The sequence below is a fragment of the Schistocerca americana genome, chromosome 11, assembly GCF_021461395.2.
Source record: "Schistocerca americana isolate TAMUIC-IGC-003095 chromosome 11, iqSchAmer2.1, whole genome shotgun sequence".
In the NCBI taxonomy this organism is placed as follows: domain Eukaryota; kingdom Metazoa; phylum Arthropoda; class Insecta; order Orthoptera; family Acrididae; genus Schistocerca; species Schistocerca americana.
Genome location: NC_060129.1, coordinates 175,797,263 through 175,816,112, shown reverse-complemented (window position 1 = coordinate 175,816,112; position 18,850 = coordinate 175,797,263). Strand labels below are relative to the sequence as shown.

General features: G+C 45.0%; 1 protein-coding gene across 1 annotated transcript in view; it reads left to right on the top strand.

Annotated features, from left to right (window-relative positions):
• Nucleotides 1-18,850, top strand: part of LOC124553492 (protein PRRC2A-like) — a 1,723,518-nt gene that overhangs the window by 1,600,912 nt on the left and 103,756 nt on the right. The window lies entirely within an intron of this gene.

The following is an 18,850-nucleotide window of genomic DNA, read 5'->3' as shown; positions in this document are numbered from 1 at the left end:
CGCAGCCCGTTGCCCGACTAAATGTTAGCAGTTGTGAAGCGAATGCCGTGAAGTGTTTCCTTCAGTTTAGAAATCGAGTTGAACTCACGAGGGCTTAAGTCAGGGGAGTGCAGTAGCACTTAGCAGCCCCATCAGTCAAACAAACCAGTAACAGCTTGCACTGTACGTGCTTGAGCAGTGTCCTGCAAAATGAGGGTCAGGTCCTGCAGAAAGTGTCATCACTTCTGTCTCTATGCTGTTCAGTTTTGGAACACAATCTGCGACCAGCTTAGAGACAGAAGTGATGACACTTTCTGCAGGACCTGACCATCATTTTGCAGGGCAATGCACAAGCATGTACAGTGCAAGCTGTTACTGATTTGTTTGACTGATGGGGCTGCTAAGTGCTATACCACCTACTGCACTCCCCTGACTTAAGCCCTCCTGAGTTGCAACTCGATTTCTAAACTGAAGGAAACACTTCACGGCATTACTTTTAGAACTGCTACAAATTCGTCGGGCAGTAGACCACACCGCTCGAACTGTCAAGACAACTGGCACCGCTAAGAGTAACCTACAACTTCCACATCGCTGGCAACGGGATATGATGACTACTTTGAAGGTCAGTAAAACTTTGGAACATGTATCTATTTTGTGCGAGCTGTAAATAAATAGTTGTCACTATTAAAGTTCCAACCCTCGTATATACAGGGCGATTCCGTGATGATGTTACAAGTTCCAGAGATGACGAACAAGGGAAATGTACCAATCTGGGGTAAGGGATCCAGGTCTGGAAGCGACCGAGGCAAAAGCTATAAGCGAAATGCTTCTGCTACTTCTGACAGTGGAGTACATGTACCGGTACTGTACCCAGGATCCCCGACCATATCCCACTTGTCACATGTCAACGGGTGTTGTTACAACGTGATGGAACTCCGCGTTACTTTGGACTAAGGGCTTGCGAAACCTGGACCAGATATTTGCTAAAAAGTGGGTAGACAGAGGAGGTCCTGTTTCGTAACCAGGACGTTCACCTGGTCTCATCCCACCTGATTTCTCCTATTGCGGCCATTTGAAAAGTCTTGTGTACGCCTGTCATGACTGAAGAGTATCTTCTGGCAAGAATTCTCGCTGCTGATGACACTATTCAAATGACAGCTGGTGACGGGATATATGAACGGGTAAGACAGAGCTTTGGGCCGGCCGGGGTGGCCGAGCGGTTCTAGCCGCTACAGTCGTAGGTTCGAATCCTGCCTCGGGCATGGATGTGTGTGATGTTAGGTTAGTTAGGTTTAATTAGTTCTAAGTTCTAGGGGACAGATGACCACAGATGTTAAGTCTCATAGTGCTCAGAGCCATTTGAACCAATTTTTGAACAGAGCTCTGTGGGACGATGCCATGTCTACACTGATGCCGGGAGTGCCATTTAACTGTTATAAATGTGGCAGCTCGTGAAACCTGTGCAGGTAAATGGCATCAATATGTACTGTACTTTAGACCTAGGATTTTCGGTCTCTGCGACTTCTATAAGTGGTGTTCAATAAGTAATCCGACACTTTTTTTTCCTCGGCCAATTTCGGTTGTAAAAAATAGCGTAATTTTTTGTGGGACATGTTGAAATACTCCCGCTTCAGGCCCTTTAGGTTCATGAAGTTCCGCTATGTGGCGACTCTTTACGTAGCCTTCAGAACGGTTTCTGTAACGGAGGTGCATTCCGATTAGAGCTGTCAATTGACTTTCTTCTGGCAGAAAAGCAGTGCGTCGCAGGTATCCACGGATGCTTGTAGAATGTCTACCGAGACCTGCGAGTGAACAAAAGCACGGTGAGACGTCGGGCGAGATGCCTGTCACCATCGCAATAAGGTCGCGCAGATCTGTTCAGTCACCCTCGTGCCGGCCGAGCACACACAGCTGTTGCTCCTACAATGATGGAACGTGCGGACACTCTTGTTCGATATACTTATATGGATATGGTGTCTGTTCTTTCGGATGTGTCCGAAAGAACAGACACCATATCCACATATGTATACAGTTCTGGCAACACCAGCCATGACCTCCTTCTTCTGTGCGGATGGACACATACTACCCGAACTCTTACGGGACTTGGTAAGAATGTCTTCCACGAGTAATGAGAGTGTTGCGGTGGGACACTACGAATGTAGTGTGTAGACATACAAGGTGAAAATGTGGGTCTCGCGGGAAGCGTGCGCGAGATAGTCCCTGCAGTCGCGCTATCCTCTGTGCCCTCGGTGGCTCTGATGGATAGAGCGTCTGCCATGTAAGCAGGGCATCCCGGGTTCGAGTCCCGGTCGGGGCACACATTTTCACCTGTCCCCATTGATAGATATCAACGCACGTTAGCAGCTGAAGGTGTTAATACAATTCTAATCTACTCTCGTTCGAGGTTATCGACGGATTACAACCAAACACCTCGCTACGCAAGCGCAGGTCTTTGTTCGTAGTGCTCATACAATCGTCCACTAATTCCAGTACTTTAAGGAGTGTGCCCGCTTGGTACCTCGCCACCTAACAGTAGAGAATAAAGAGCAAAGATGGACTTTCTGTACGAAATTGCTTGCGCGATACGAGACTGACGGTGACAATTTTTTCTGTCGAGCATCGTCACAAGCGATGACTTCGAACCGGAAGAAAACAGGAAGTGGCGCGACACCCTCAGCCCTTTAAGCCGTGGCGCAAGTCTTCTGGGATCCTGAAGGGATTATTCTTATTGATGTCCTCCATCATGGTGCAACGATCAACTCTCAAATGGATTGAGCTACCCTCAGGATATTGAAGAAACGACTTCAGCTTGTTCGTCGCCACAAAAGAGCAAACGAACTACTGCCTCTCACCCTAGAGGAGCTCGCAAAACTTGGTTGAAGGGTTCTTCCTCATCCATCGTACACCTCGTACCTCGCACCTTCCGACTTCCATCTGTCTGGCCCAATGATAGATGTACTCTGAGGGAAACAGTACGTGGGTGATGGGGAGGTCATTCCTGCAGCAACTTGTTGACTCTGACGTCGACCAGTGAGTGGTACCATGCGCGCATACAAGCCCTGCCAGTAAGATGGCTTAAGGGCAGGTTTACCATATTTGGCCCGAAAAAAGCATATTCTTTGAGAATTTTTTTCTGGGTATGTGTTATAGATATCGAATTCAAATTTGCTCAAAATGTTTATTGATATTTCCTCTGCAAACTGGAATTTTCTCGACCGGAAATGTCGAAGAGCAAAGGTGGAAGTGCCGTCGCAACGAAACAAAATTTCGATGTCGACCTCCACGCGCGGCATGTCACAGCTCATGTCTATTATAATTATCCGGGCTGTTATGCCGTGGTCGGTTGATGGATTCTGTGTCGATTCCCAACGTTTCGTCTCCGACTGCGGGAGATATCTTCGAGGGGGTCCGTAGCTCGCTGTCAGTTAGTAGCGAGCCAGTGTGTGTGTTGGACCTTCCATCGAGCTACGGACCCCCTTGAAGATGTCTCCCGCAGTCGGAGACGAAACGTTGGGAATCACCTCAGAATTCATCAACCGACCACGGCATAACAGCCCGGATAATTATAATGGACATGACATTTCCGGCCGTGAAAGTCTACATTTTAGTATGTCACAGCTCAGCCGGCTCGTCTGAAAAAACAATTACGTTGACGTTACCGATGTATATAAGATTCTTTAGGAGTTGTACTTCGCTTAAGTTATATGGACTACAGGAAACAAAATGGTGGCCACTTGAAAAAAATAGGGTTCTTTTCATCGATTTTTCTACTTCGTCGGCTAAGTAAAAATATTTACAGACTACTCGCCGTTAAAATTGCTACACCACGAACATGGCGTGCTACAGACGCGAAATTTAACCGACAGCAAGAAGATGCTGTGATATGCAAATGATTAGCTTTTCAAAGCATTAACACAAGGTTGGCGCCGATGGCGACACCTACAACGTGCCGACATGAGGAAAGTTTCCAACCGATTTCTCATACACAAACAGCAGTTGATAGAAAAAAAAGCTGGTGTGAGAAAAAGGCCGATTTCAGGCAGGTGCATTTTTTTTGTTCAACCGCGAATAACAAACTTTTCCGTTCCGTATTCGGAAAAGCCTTTTCAGGGGTGGATTCTAAGCACTTTTATGCGTCCAAAAAAAAAAAATTTTTTTTTAAATCGTTTTTTGAAACAAAATATAGTAAACCATCCCTTTAAAGTAATCGCATTGAACGGAGATTATGTTGAAGAGCAGGGCTTCGTAGCCAAAAGAGTGCGGAATGATGTGGTTTATTGGAATCGTGAAAGTGTTGCATTATTGAGCACTCCCTCCTACCGCCCCCCCCCCCTCCTCCTATACCCCCCCTGCCCGTAGTTATCTACACCGTTAATAGACGATCAACAGGGAAATTATGTAAGGGTATTGGACAACGGCCAGCGGGAATGATATGGGTTCGGAAGTTGGGGTGCGTAGTTCGACCGCTGCCCGAGTCTCACCAACACCAACGGAAGGCCTCGCCGCTTGTCGGTGACGTCACGTCAGCTAGGCACGCCGTACGCCAAGTCTGTTGCAGGCAGAAATGCCTGGGCGTGCTTACCACTATAAATCTCTTATCTCTGGACAAAATGTTTGGTATTGTTTTGGATTCTGCAGTTTCATTTAGATGAAAGATTTTCTTACTATCGTAAAGCTACAAATGAAGATCATACTTCTGTATTACTGAATCCTGTCGAAACAAACGTAGATCAATATGGGAAGCAGCTACTGCAAGCTTTGGCAATTTTACGTTCAAGAAACTATATTTACTTGATCCATTTTGTTATCGAAACTTACATCAAGCCCCTTGCAATCAAATCGTTTCTTTTATTTATTTATTTATTTATTTTCGTTTGACACCGTCACTGGAAATGTGAACTAATTTACATGTGTAAATGTCCAACTGTTGCCAGTCATTAGATTACAGTCGTTTTCAACGAAAGTAATTCTAAACAGATAACAAAATAGCTTCCTACATCTAAAATACTGCTGAGCTTAAACTTTTTTGAACATGCACATTATAAAAGATAAATATTCCCCTCTTGCAACTGAAAGGAGAAACTTTATAAGATAAAAATATTTTATTTGATAAAACAAGTATCTCTTTTGCCTCTTCTTCTCTCCCCCACCCCCTCCCCCAACGTGTACAATCGCAAGATATTTCATTAACATTCAGTGCTCCTCACCCCATAGTCAACCAAGATAACTAAAGAAGAGCACCAATATGTTCACAGTTTCTTGTAAAAGCAACCCAGTACAAACGTAACTTCCTCAGATTGACAAATAAGGTAAAGAAGCACGAATTCTGTTCCTGCTGGACCATGAAGTTGTTTTTGTATGTCAGTCCTTAAAACAGGTGGAAATTTAAGTTCAGGAGTACACTATTTGTTAAGAAGTGTAATGAATTGCGCAATTAATTGCTTGCAGAAATCTCTCGGAACAATGTGTGTTGGTCAACTACCGCCAACGGTTCCACATTTTCCTGTGTCAAAGAGGGAGACACCACCATTATGAGTATGCCTGTAACACACCTGGCGTTCGCCGTGCCTAGATGACGTGACGTCACGAACAAGCGGCGAGGCCTTCCTTTGAGTCGGTGTTGGTCTCACACGGCTGTTGACTAGATCTTCACTTACGCGTTTCGACTCTGCCATTTCCGGATCAGGGTTCCTTACCTCGAGCTGATGCGTTTACCTTTCTCCGTCGTCCCTGGAAATCATCACGGAATCATTCTGTGTATTAGAGGCGGCAAGCTGTGACCTCCTTAGCGATCTCTCTCTCTCTCTCTCTCTATCTCTCTCTCTCTCTCTCTCTGTGTGTGTGTGTGTGTGTGTGTGTGTGTGTGTAGGTAGCTGGTGCTGTGCGGCGATACGCCAATTACTTTTCCTGGTTCTGGCGGCAGAGAACCGGTTCTTGAGTAACGGGCCCTGTTACAGGAGCGGCGCGGCGCTAAAAGAAAAAATTGGATCTGTATAAGACTTATGAAACTGGAGTGACGAATGCCGTAACGCTCCTAGCGGGACGAGCAGAAGGCGAAAGCGGACTCTATCTCTGCCGTTTATACAGTATCTATATTACGGTCACGGCTATAGGCGGGTCGACAGTCGACGAACCGGACGTGCTGTCTGCCGCGTAGCGTGGGGCGTTGGCGGTGGGCGCGTCTGTTTTATTACCAGCGAACCCGGCAGTGCTTAGCAACTCACAAGTAGTTATGCGAATCGGATAAACGTCCTTGTCTCATTCTCTCCCCCTCTCTCTTTCCTCTTCTTCCTATCTCTGTCCATCTCCTTCCCTCCCCTCCCCCCCTCCCCCTCTCCCTGCATATCTCTTATCTCTCTCTCTATCCATCTCCTTCTCCCTCATCTTGGGTAAAAGGGGGGGGGGGGAGGGTCGGGTTACAGTTCTCATTGTCCATTAACAATCAATCGGCCTACCGGAATAGATTTCAAGTCGTCCTCCCCTTCAGTCTGCGATAGTAGCCGGCCGTTGTGACCGAGCGGTCCTAGGCGCTTCAGTCCGGAACCGCGCTGCTGCTACGGTCGCAGATTCCAATCCTGCCTCGGGCATGGATGTGTGTGATATCCTCAGGTTAGTGAGGTTTAAGTAGTTCTAAGTCTAGGGGACTGATGACCTCAGATGTTAAATCCCATAAAGCTTAGAGCCATTTGAACCATTTTTTCTGCGATACTACATACTGGTTCAGCCGACAAAAGCAGTGTTGACGAAAATTCGACTAAATACCTACCACTCAAAGACCACATAACTCTAGTCCACGAAGAATAGCTGAAAGTTAAACTATCGGGCGATCGGAGTTCTTGCTTGACTCGCTTTAAAAATGTCAAAAACTTCCTGTAAGTAGGTTTATTCTCTTTGAAACTCAGAAAGTGGCTATCAAGTACGTATTTGATGACCCGACGTCTACTATACACTGTTACTGACTGTCACAGTCACAAATTCACGCCCGAAAGCATCCAGAAGAATATTGTAACAAATAAGCCCTCGGTCACAAATATTAAGTCAAAATTGACAAAATTCACCTTAGCAGCTGTGTTCAAAGTTTTGCGCATCCAGAAGATATTTATCCGACTCGATATTTTGAACGTCCTAAACAGTCACTGGCCCACGACTACTTGCGAGTTAACACACTCCGTCGTCCAGTAGGCTTCTTGTAAAAAAGTGCTCTCCATAATGTAATCTGCACCAAACACCCCACGCGGTAATGGAAATGAGCGTTTGAGTTGGTTGGCCGGGAGGCCCCTTACGGGGCAGGTCCGGCCGCCTCGGTGCAGCTCTTACTACATTCGACGCCACACTGGGCGACCTGCGCGCCGGATGGAGATGAAATGATGATGAAGGCAACACAACACTCAGTCCCTGAGCGGAGAAAATCCCAGACCCGGCCTGGAATCGAACCCAGCCCCTGAGGACGGTAGTCCGTCACGCTGACCACTTTTTTTTTAAAATCTCATTTTGTTCGTTTTTGATCGTTGCATCTGCTCGGGGCGGACGTCGCAAGACGCCCGCTTCAGTTCGTCGTTGATCCATTAACTCAGTTTTTTTTTTTTTAAATTACAGAAGGCAGCTATCCCTCTGACCGAACACGCTGAGCTACCGTGCCGGCGCCACTCAGCTATCGGCGCGGACACGCCACGTGGAGATTGTGTACGACATGAAATGTTCACATGCGATTTATCTCCTAAAACCAACCACTTACGAAGCTAAAACTTTCACAAAATAGTCAACACTGTAGCTGTTCTTCGACAACGACGCGATAACCGATGAAACGTTCGAATTTCTTCATTTTGGCACAAATTTGATCAGCGCGCTTTAGCACAGGTGTTTTCCACAACACGGTTCTCGAGCGACTATATCGACTCCTAGATCTAAGGCAGAAAGCCCTGCTCAAACGGAAGGGAAACGGTGAATTACTGTTGGCTAGTATGTTAAGCAGCCAATCATATCATCTCGGTCACTTCTATACTTGCAGTATTTCTAATACCAGCAAATCAGATTACCACAAGTAATTTAGACTACAAATTTTGTTCAAAAATGGTTCAAATAGCTCTAAGCTGTATGGGACTTAACATTTGAGGTCATCAGTCCCCTAGACTTAGAAGTACTTAAACCTAACTATCCCGCCGGTTGGCCGTGCGGTCTAACGCACAGCTTTCCCTACTTGGAAGGAGCGCCTGGTCCGCGGGACGAATCCGCCCGGCGGACTTGTGTCGAGGTCCGGTGAGCCGGCCAGTCTGTGGATGGTTTTTAGGCGGTTTTCCATTTGCCTCGGCGAATGCGGGCTGGTTCCCCTTATTCCGCCTCAGTTACACTATGTCGGCGATTGCTGCGCAAACGAGTTCTCCACGTACGCGGACACCACCATTACTCTACCACGCAAACATAGGGGTTACACTTGTCTGGTGTGAGACGTTCCCTGGGGGCGGGGGGGTCCACGGAGAGCCGAACTGCACAATAACCCTGAAAGAGTGGTTCGGTGTGGGGCGGCGGAGGGGTGAAGTGGACTGCGGTAGTCGTCGTGGGGTTGTGGACCACTGCAGCTGTGGCGGGGACGGAGCCTCTCCGTCGTTTCTAGGCCCCCGGTTAATATACAATACAACGTAAGTAACCCAAGAACATCACACACATCCTGCGACCGTAGCAGCAGGGCGGTTCCGGACTGAAGCGCTCGCCCACAGCGGCCGCCAGAAATATTGTAATTCCGAAACTTTATAAAATTTAATAAAAAGAAAATACGATTTCTTACCACCAAATGAATAATATTTATAAATTTTATGCTCAGCGCCCCTTCTGGCGGCTTTTTACAAGATTAAGCTCACTCGGCCAAACGTTATAATTTCCCCGTTGCACAACAATATTCTCACGCATACATTTACGTAGTTTTATGCAATATTACATTCTCACTTTATGTATGTCATGCATTCACTCTCCAAAACACTCACACAACCAAAACACGATAAAATTATAATTAACCAAAGTATTTTAATTATGTTGGAAATCTGTGGTAATGAAACTTTAGAAAATTCCGGAAAATTAGATTATATGATCCTATCCTCTTGGTCGCAGTTTCGGTTGATGCTAAAGATGAATACGTTACAGTCCCTATCTCACTATCGAATGCCAGCACGGTTACTGTGTGGTTTAATTAAAAATATACATCTCCGAAAGTACTGAAGTTACTGATTAGCAATTTTAGCGGTATGGTTGTGTTGTACATAGAATGTGGTGTACTAAGTATAGCTCAAATGGCTCTGAGGAGTATGGGACTTAACTTCTGAAGTCATCAGTCCCCTAGAACTTAGAACTACTTAAACCTAACCAACCTAAGGAGATCACACACATCCATGCCCGAGGCAGGATTCGAACCTGCGACCGTAGCAGTCGCGCGATTCCGGACTGAAGCGCCTAGAACCACTCGGCCACAGCGGCCGGCTACTAAGCTTGACAAAATCGATTAATACTAAACAGTACTTCTTCAGATTCATAGTGAGAATGTGTACCGTTCTGCACGCAGCCTTAGCCAAGTACGCGGCCCGCTCGCCTGGCCCTGTAGCCAGCATCACCTGTGCCAGCGTGAGAGCCAAAATCTGCCTTCCTCCCGGCTCCATGGCAAGCTAGGCTTTCAGTGCAACATAAAAACCCACAATAATTTACTACTTTACAGTCTCTCTTTCCATACCCTCCTTCCCCTTCTTTATATCCATTTCCTCCCCTTTCTCTGTCCATCGCCCTCCCGCATCTCTGATGTCATTTATTCTTATTGCTAGCGGAACCTTGATTTGGAAACAAGTTCAAATTATTGGGTAAATCGATTGGAATCATTATCACACATGGTGGTATCTACGAGGATAGCAGCATTAATGGCAGTATGGCAAAAATAAAAACTACTTAAGTGTTTGGGGTAAACCATTTTTATTTTTCGACATAGTCTCCTTTTAGACTTACGCACTTCGTCCAACGCTCTTCTAATTTGTTGATCCCTTCCGAATAATAGGAATTGTTCAAGTCTGCAAATTAGCTATTAGTTGCTGCAATCACCTCCTCGTTTGAATAAAATCTTTCTCCCGCCAGCCATTTCTTCAAATTGGCGAACAAATAGTAGTGTCCGAGGGAGGCAAGTCTGGAGAATAGCGGGGGGGGGGGGGGGGGGGGATGTGATAATGTGATACGAATTGGAATCCTATTTCCATTAATTTTGTGACCACAACTGCTGTGGGGTGTGCTGGTGCATTGTCGTGATGGAGAAGGGCTTTTTCAAACGGTCCAGTAACGATAAATAATATGCACCTGTAATAGTTTTACCCTTTTGCAGATAGTCGATGAGGATTATCCCTTGCAAATCCCAAAAGACAGTCGCTATAACCTTGTGGCCGAAGGAATGGTCTTCGCCTTTTTTGGTGCAGATTCTCCCTCGATAACCCATTGTTTAGATTGTTGTTTGGTCTCAGGAGTATAGTAATGTATCCATGTTTCATCCACAGTGAGGAAACGACGCTTAAAGTCTTGCGGATTCTTCCTGAACAGCTGCAAACCATCCTTGCAACACTTCCCACGATTCCGTTTTTGGTCAAGCGCGAGCGATCGCGATACCCATCTTGTGGATAGCTTCCTCATGTCCAAATGTTTATGCAAAATATTATATACCCGTTCATTCGAGATGCCCACAGCACTAGCAATCTCACGCACCTTAACTCTTCTGTCATCCATCACCATATCATGGATTTTATCAATGTTTTGTTGAGTCGTAACCTCCACAGGGCGTCCAGAAACTTCAGCATCACTTGTGTCCATATGGGCACTCCGAAAATTTTGAAACCACTTATAAACTCTTCTAATCGAAGGTGCAGAGTCACCGTAATGTTTGTCAAGCTTCTCTTTAGTCTGCTGAGGCGTTCTGATTTTTATAAAGTAATGTTTAATCACCACACGAAATTCTTTTTCGTCCATTTTTTCACCATCTCTCGACTTCCTTCATTTAAACGAATGCCAAACACACAGAAATAGACCAATATGGCTGAAACTTGGCGTGCGTTCTTTCCAAAGGTGCTCCTAACTAAATATGACCTCGATGCGCGCCGGTGGTGCCATCTCTCGGACTTTGCACGGACTTTCCAAACGCTCCTCGTAATTAGCCTTTTTTTTAAATTAATTGTTTTGTGGCTCATGACCGAGAGGAAAAAATTTTGAATCAGTTTGAAATTATGTGTGAAGTGGCTGGAAATCGCTTAGTGCCCTCATTCTGAAATACTGGATGAATAGATAATATGCGCGCCGTCAGTAAGCTGTCTCGAAACATCGAGATAGTGTCTAAGTTTAATAGTTGACTTACTGTGTTGGTCCTTTAACTATTACACCTCTTAATGAGCAGATTATGAGAGCACTTTAAATTTCAAAATTCGGACAATAATTACATGAAAAAAATTCAAATGATAGAGAGCAGCAAATATTCGTCCATTTTTTGCAGGTTTTATTCGCCAAATCTAGTGCCTAGCTATTAGCAGTGCACCATTTCATAGTATCAATGCCTGCGAGTCCCCTTTTGTTCGGGCGTCTCTCTCTATTCCTTCAAGGCCCTTAGTGCACATGCATATACTGATACGCACTGATACTATGAAATACTGCACTGATAACGGCAAGGCACTAGATTTGTCGAATAAAATCGGCAAAAAAAGGACGACTGATTGCTGTGCTCAATCATCTGTAAATCATATCACAGTCGCTGAGTGTACCCACGTTCCTAATGGAAGGTAACTTGATACTAGAATACTAGAAGTGAAATTGCTGTTGCCCCCGGAAGCCGTTAAATAGGCAACGTGCAATTGCTGTAGGAATCAGCATGGGTTTCGATAAAGACGACCGTGTGAAACCCAGCTCGCGCTATTCGTCCACGAGACTCAGAGGGCCATAGACACGGGTTCCCAGGTAGATGCCGTGTTTCTTGACTTCCGCAAGGCATTCGATACAGTTCCCCACAGGCGTTTAATGAACAAAGTAAGAGCATATGGACTATCAGACCAATTGTGTGATTGGATTGAAGAGTTCCTAGAAAACAGAACGCAGCATGTCATTCTCAATGGAGAGAAGTCTTCCGAAGTAAGAGTGATTTCAGGTGTGCCGCAGGGGAGTGTCGTAGGACCGTTGCTATTTACAATATACATAAATGACCTCGTGGATGACATCGAAAGTTCACTGAGGCTTTTTGCAGATGATGCTGTGGTATATCGAGAGGTTGTAACAATGGAAAATTGTACTGAAATGCAGGAGGATCTGCAGCTAATTGACGCATGATGAAGGGAATGGCAATTGAATCTCAATGTAGACAAGTGTAATGTGCTGCGAATACATAGAAAGAAAGATCCCTTATCATTTAGCTACAATATAGCAGGTGAGCAACTGGAAGCAGTTAATTCCATAAATTATCTGGGAGTGCGCATTAGGAGTGATTTAAAATGGAACTTTCATATGAAGTTGATCGTCGGTAAAGCAGATGCCAGACTGAGATTCATTGGAAGAATCCTAAGGAAATGCAATCCGAAAACAAAGGAAGTAGGATACAGCACGCTTGTTCGCCCACTGCTTGAATGCTGCTGAGCAGTGTGGGATCCGTACCAGATAGGGTTGATAGAAGAGATAGAGAAGATCCAACGGAGAGCAGCGCGCTTCGTTACAGGATCATTTAGTAATCGCGAAAGCGTTACGGAGATGATGGATAAACTCCAGTGGAAGACTCTGCAGGAGAGACGCTCAGTAGCTCGGTACGGGCTTTTGTTGAAGTTTCGAGAACATACCTTCACCGAGGAGTCAAGCAGTATATTGCTACCTCGTACATATATCTCCCGAAGAGACCGTGAGGATAAAATCAGAGAGATTAGAGCCCACACAGAGGCATACCGACAATCCTTTTTTCCACGAACAATACGAGACCGGAATAGAAGGGAGAACCGATAGATGTACTCAAAGTACCCTCCGCCACACACCGTCAGGTGGCTTGCGGAGTATGGATGTAGATGTAGATGCTTTTGGGTGGTGGTTGTAGCGGTTCAGTGATATACACTGTGCAACACAATCAAAGGACCAGATATTCGAAGCTGCACAATTGTTTCCCATTGAGACTTTTGATTGAAATTTGGCTCAAAGGTGCCTGCATCATTCCTCCGTAATGGTGCAAAAGCATGCCTCTCTGCCACATCACCCTCCGACTCGTTCACGCTTCAAACAGCAGCAGCTGTCGACACGTGCGAAAAGAAGGCCGCAGCTTCAGGCAGTTTAATGATGTCACACTGTCACCAAATGTCGCCACAATTTTACCAAAAGCCACCAGGAACGTGTCACACGATGGAAAGCTCTTGACACCCCCCTCTTATCCAGAGTACTCACAAGGGAACCTTCCCATCGCACCCCCCCTCAGATTTAGTTATAAGTTGGCACAGTGGATAGGCCTTGAAAAACGGAACACAGATCAATCGAGAAAACAAGAAGAAGTTGTGTGGAACTATGAAAAAAATAAGCAAAATATACAAACTGAGTAGTCAATGCGCAGCATAGGCAACATCAAGGACAATTTGAGCTGTAGAGCGCCGTCGTCCCGTGGTTAGCGTGAACAGCTGCGGAACGAGAGGTCTTTTGTTCAAGTCGTCCATCGACTAAAAAGTTTAATTTTTTATTTTCAGACAATTATTATATGTCCGTCCGATGCGAGGTAACTGCGCCGTAGTATGGGGACGCCACACCTAAACAAACATCGAAACACACGACGTCAGTCGACTACAGCGCACGGAAGAGAGAGTATTCCTGCTAACGAGGCTCCCTGGCTGGCAGTTGACTGTTCGCTGCTTTGGACGGGAGTGCATTAAGTACGTGAGATGTATTCCGTGGGCAATATGAATCCAGCAAATGTACCTCGTGACTTCAATAACAATCGCACGGTTTTGCGGTGCGGTCGCAAAACACAGGCGCTTAACTTATTACAGTGGACAGAGACGTCAGTGAACGAACGGACAGATCATAACTTTGCGAAAATAAAGAAAGTAAAATTTTCACTCGGGGGAAGACGAACCAAGGACCTCTAGTTCCACAGCATCTCACGCTAACCACGGGACCACGGCGCTCCTACGCTCGCACTGTCCTTGATGTTACATATCTTGCACATGGACTACGCAGTTCGTATATTTTGCTTACTTTTTTCATAGTTCCACACAACTTCTTCCTGTTTTCTCGACTGATCTGTGTTCAGTTTTTCAAGGGCTATCCACTATGCCTACTTATAACTAAATCTGAGGGGGGGTGCGATGGGGAGGTTCCCTTGTCAGTACTTCTCTGTTAAGGTTACGGTCACCAGGGGTAAACGAGACTGGATATGTTGCGCTCTTGCTTGTACCACAGAAAGAGGGAAGTGGAGCCGCCGCCGTTCATTTAGGACGCATGTCTAATAACAGATGTCGCTGTCGCACACGTGCGCACATGTGCAGCACTTCCGCACGTCTGCACACTGTGCAGCGTTTGGCCGGCCCTGTTCTGAGTTCTAGGGGACTGATGACCTCCCTTAGTGCTCAGAGCCATTTGAGCCATTGGCTGCTGTCGCGGCGTTAACGACGCATCACACCTGACACGAGTCACGCCAGACATCAACAAAACGGCGTAGCCTCCTGTCCGCTCCCAGACGTCCGCAGAGTCCCTCCTCCCGGAAGCACGGCAGGCAGCTGGCCGCAGCTGGAGAGCCTGTATACAGAGAGAGTGGCCATACGGGAAGTTGCCCGTGATTGGTTGATTAGCTTTGGCAGAGAAATGGCGCCAAACGTCTCTCGCGCTTCCTACGTTCGCCGTGCTTTTGAGTTGAATTGAAGTTCAGAGGACTTCTGGAAACGATTAGAAGGTATTTGAATTATTGAGAGACTTGTTATGCGTTGTGCATGCATGTTCTATTTAGATGTATATCGTTTTTAGTACATAATTAGCGTTTGCGTCCACACTGGTAGCATCACAAGCTTTTCTGAAGCCAATATCCGACAGTCCTAGCTGGAAACGGAAAGTTGCTGTAATTGTTGTGCCACGCTCATTCGACTTTACAGCGTCAAACTTTATTTCATTGCGAATCAGAACACTAGACGTTATTTTGCCTTCAGTATTATTGCCTGACTGTTGACGCAGGAAACATGTAAGCACGTTTTCCGCAGTTCTCGTGTTTGCTGAAACATTATTCGCAGTAGATAATTGTAGGTACTCTTGAAGGCAGTTTTCAATAGGCCTACTTACTGTAGGGTAGAAGGGATACGGTAGTTTTCTTGTTATATTTGGCCGATATTACAGTAACCTACATTTAACAGTACCTGATTTTTGTAATCTTATTCGTTTGTTATCTACGAGAGGTATTCCAGTTGTTTACTTGTGACATGCAAAAAGTTTGAAGACGTGACAAGAAGTTCTAATACGTCTCACACTTTTTGCACGTCACAAGTAAACAACTGCTTACGACGTTCATTCATCTGACGTAATACAGGTATGTTAAATCTTTAGCGTTATGCACTTCCGATACAAAACTAGTGCTATACACTATATTTTTTTTTATTTACGTTCCTTTCATTGCAATATGTCTAGTAAACGAACTTTAAAGGTGGTAAGTGCAAGTAACGAATAATTTTTACAGCCACTGTATGAAATTTTCCTGTGCTGTACGTAGTAGGCTACTACGAGTATATTATAGCTGTTAAGAAAGGCATTTAACGAATGATTTCGCCATATCGTCTTGTGCTTTTGATTCGGTGAGTGTGTACTCCACTACTCCACTACTGGCCACTCAAAAGTCCCGCCCGCAGTTCGGCAGAAAAATGGCCGCCGCTTCGTCCGGTTGGCCACTCTCTCCCTATACAGGCTCTCTAGTCGCAGCAACGCCACAGCGCGCCCTGGCCAGGGTGAGGAAACAGCAGAGCGCCAAGCGGCAATTTCAAAAGGGACGCGCTACAGACAAGGAAGCAACCGCGACATTAGCCACGGTTCATATGTGAAGACCGATGTCATTTATAAGCAAATAAATAAGCAAACCAGTACTTTCACCCTTAGTAGACTTAGTCAGTACGAAATGTTTAGACAAATCCGTAACTGTGCAAAAAAGAAAAAAACAATCTGCAATGTAGAAGTGTATACCTGTATAAGAATGTAACCTGAAACAAACGAAAATTTATGCTAAAGACTGGAAAATGGCGCAAGTCACACCAATACCCAAAAAGGGAATTAGGAGTAATCCGCTGAATTACAGGCCTATATCGCTAAAGTCGATTTGCAGTAGGGTTTTGGAACATATACTGTGTTCGAACATCGTGAAGTACCTCGAAGAAAACGAGTTATTGACACACAGTAAGCACGGTTTCAGAAAATATCGTTCTTGTGAAACATAGCTCTTTATACTCATGAAATAATGAGTGCTGTCGACTGGGGATGTCAAATTTATTCTACATTTTTAGATCTGCAGAAGGCTTTCGACACCGTTCCTCACAAGCGTCTTCTAACCAAACTGCGTGCCTACGGAGTATCGCCTCAGTTGTGCGACTGGATTCGTGATTTCCTGTCAGGAAGGTCGCAGTTCGTAGTAATAGACGGAAAGTTATCGAGTAAAACAGAAGTAATATCCGGCGTTCCCCAAGGAAGTGTTATAGGCCCTCTGCTGTTGCTGATCTATATTAACGACATAGGAAAAAATCTGAGTAGCCGTCTTAGATTGTTTGCAGATGATGCTGTCAGTTACCGTCTTGTAAATAATAAACGAAAGGATAACGTTCTACGAGTCGGGGTGTGGAATGTCAGAAGCTAGAACGTGGTAGGGAAACTAGAAAATCTGAAAAGGGAAATGCAAAGGCTCAATCTAGATATAGTAGGGGTCAGTGAAGGGAAGTGGAAGGAAGATAAGGATTTCTGGTCAGATGAGTATCGGGTAATATCAACAGCAGCGGAAAATGGTATAACAGGTGTAGGATTCGTTATGAATAGGAAGGTAGGGCAGAGGATGTGTTACTGTGAACAGTTCAGTGACCGGGTTGTTCTAATCGGAATCGACAGCAGACCAACACCGACAACGATAGTTCAGGTATACATGCCGACGTCGCAAGCTGAAGATGAACAGATAGAGAAAGTATATGAGGACATTGAAAGGGTAATGCAGTATGTAAAGGGGGACGAAAATGTAATAGTCATTGGGCGACTGGAATGCAGTTGTAGGGGAAGGAGTAGAAGAAAAGGTTACAGGAGAATATGGGCTTGGGACAAGGAATGAAAGAGGAGACAGACAAATTGAGTTTTGTAACAAGTTTCAGCTAGTAACAGCGAATACCCTGTTCACGAATCACAAGAGGAGGAGGTATACTTGGAAAAGGCCGGGAGATACGGGAAGATTTCAATTAGATTACATCATGGTCAGACAGAGATTCCGAAATCAGATACTGGATTGTAAGGCGTACCCAGGAGCAGATATAGACTCAGATCACAATATGAAGAGTAGGCTGAAGTTCAAGACATTAGGCAGGAAGAATCAATACGCAAAGAAGTGGGATACGGAAGTACTAAGGAATGACGAGATACGTTTGAAGTTCTCTAACGCTGTAGATACAGCAATAAGGAATAGCGCAGTAGGCAGTACAGTTGAAGAGGAATGGACATCTCTAAAAAGGGCCATCACAGAAGTTGGGAAGGAAAACATAGGTACAAAGAAGGTAGCTGCGAAGAAACCATGGGTAACAGAAGAAATACTTCAGTTGATTGATGAAAGGAGGAAGTACAAACATGTTCCGGGCAAATTAGGAATACAGAAATACAAGTCGCTGAGGAATAAAATAAATAGGAATTGCAGGGAAGCTAAGACGAAATGGCTGCAGGAAAAATGTGGAGAAATCGAAAAAGATATGGTTGTCGGAAGGACAGACTCAGCATACAGGAAAGTCAAAACAACCTTTGGTGACATTAAAAGCAACTGTGGTAACATTAAGAGTGCAACGGGAATTCCACTGTTAAATGCAGAGGAGAGAGCAGATAGGTTGAAAGAATACATTGAAAGCCTCTATGAGGGTGAAGATTTGTCTCATGTGATAGAAGAAGAAACAGGAGTCAATTTAGAAGAGATAGGGGATCCAGTATTAGAATCGGAATTTAAAAGAGCTTTGGAGGACTTACGGTCAAATAAGGCAGAAGGGATAGATAACATTCCATCAGAATTTCTAAAATCATTGGGGGAAGTGGCAACAAAACGACTATTCACGTTGGTGTGTAGAATATATGAGTCTGGCGACATACCATCTGACTTTCGGAAAAGCATCATCCACACAATTCCGAAGACGGCAAGATCTGACAAGTGCGAGAATTATCGCACAATCAGCTTAACAGCTCGTGCATCGAAGCTGCTTACAAGAATAATATACAGAAGAATGGAAAAGAAAATTGAGAATGCGCTAGGTGACGATCAGTTTGGCTTTAGGAAAAGTAAAGGGACGAGAGAGGCAATTCTGACGTTACGGCTAATAATGAAAGCAAGGCTAAAGAAAAATCAAGACACTTTCATAGGATCTGTCGACCTGGAAAAAGCGTTCGACAATATAAAATGGTGCAAGCTGTTCGAGATTCTGAAAAAAGTAGGGGTAAGCTATAGGGAGAGACAGACGGGTCATATACAATATGTACAACAACCAAGAGGGAATAATAAGAGTGAACGATCAAGAACGAAGTGCTCGTATTAAGAAGGGTGTAAAACAAGGCTGTAGCCTTTCACCCCTACTCGTCAATCTGTACATCGAGGAAGCAATGATGGAAATAAAAGAAAGGTTCACGAGTGGAATTAAAATACAAGATCAAAGGA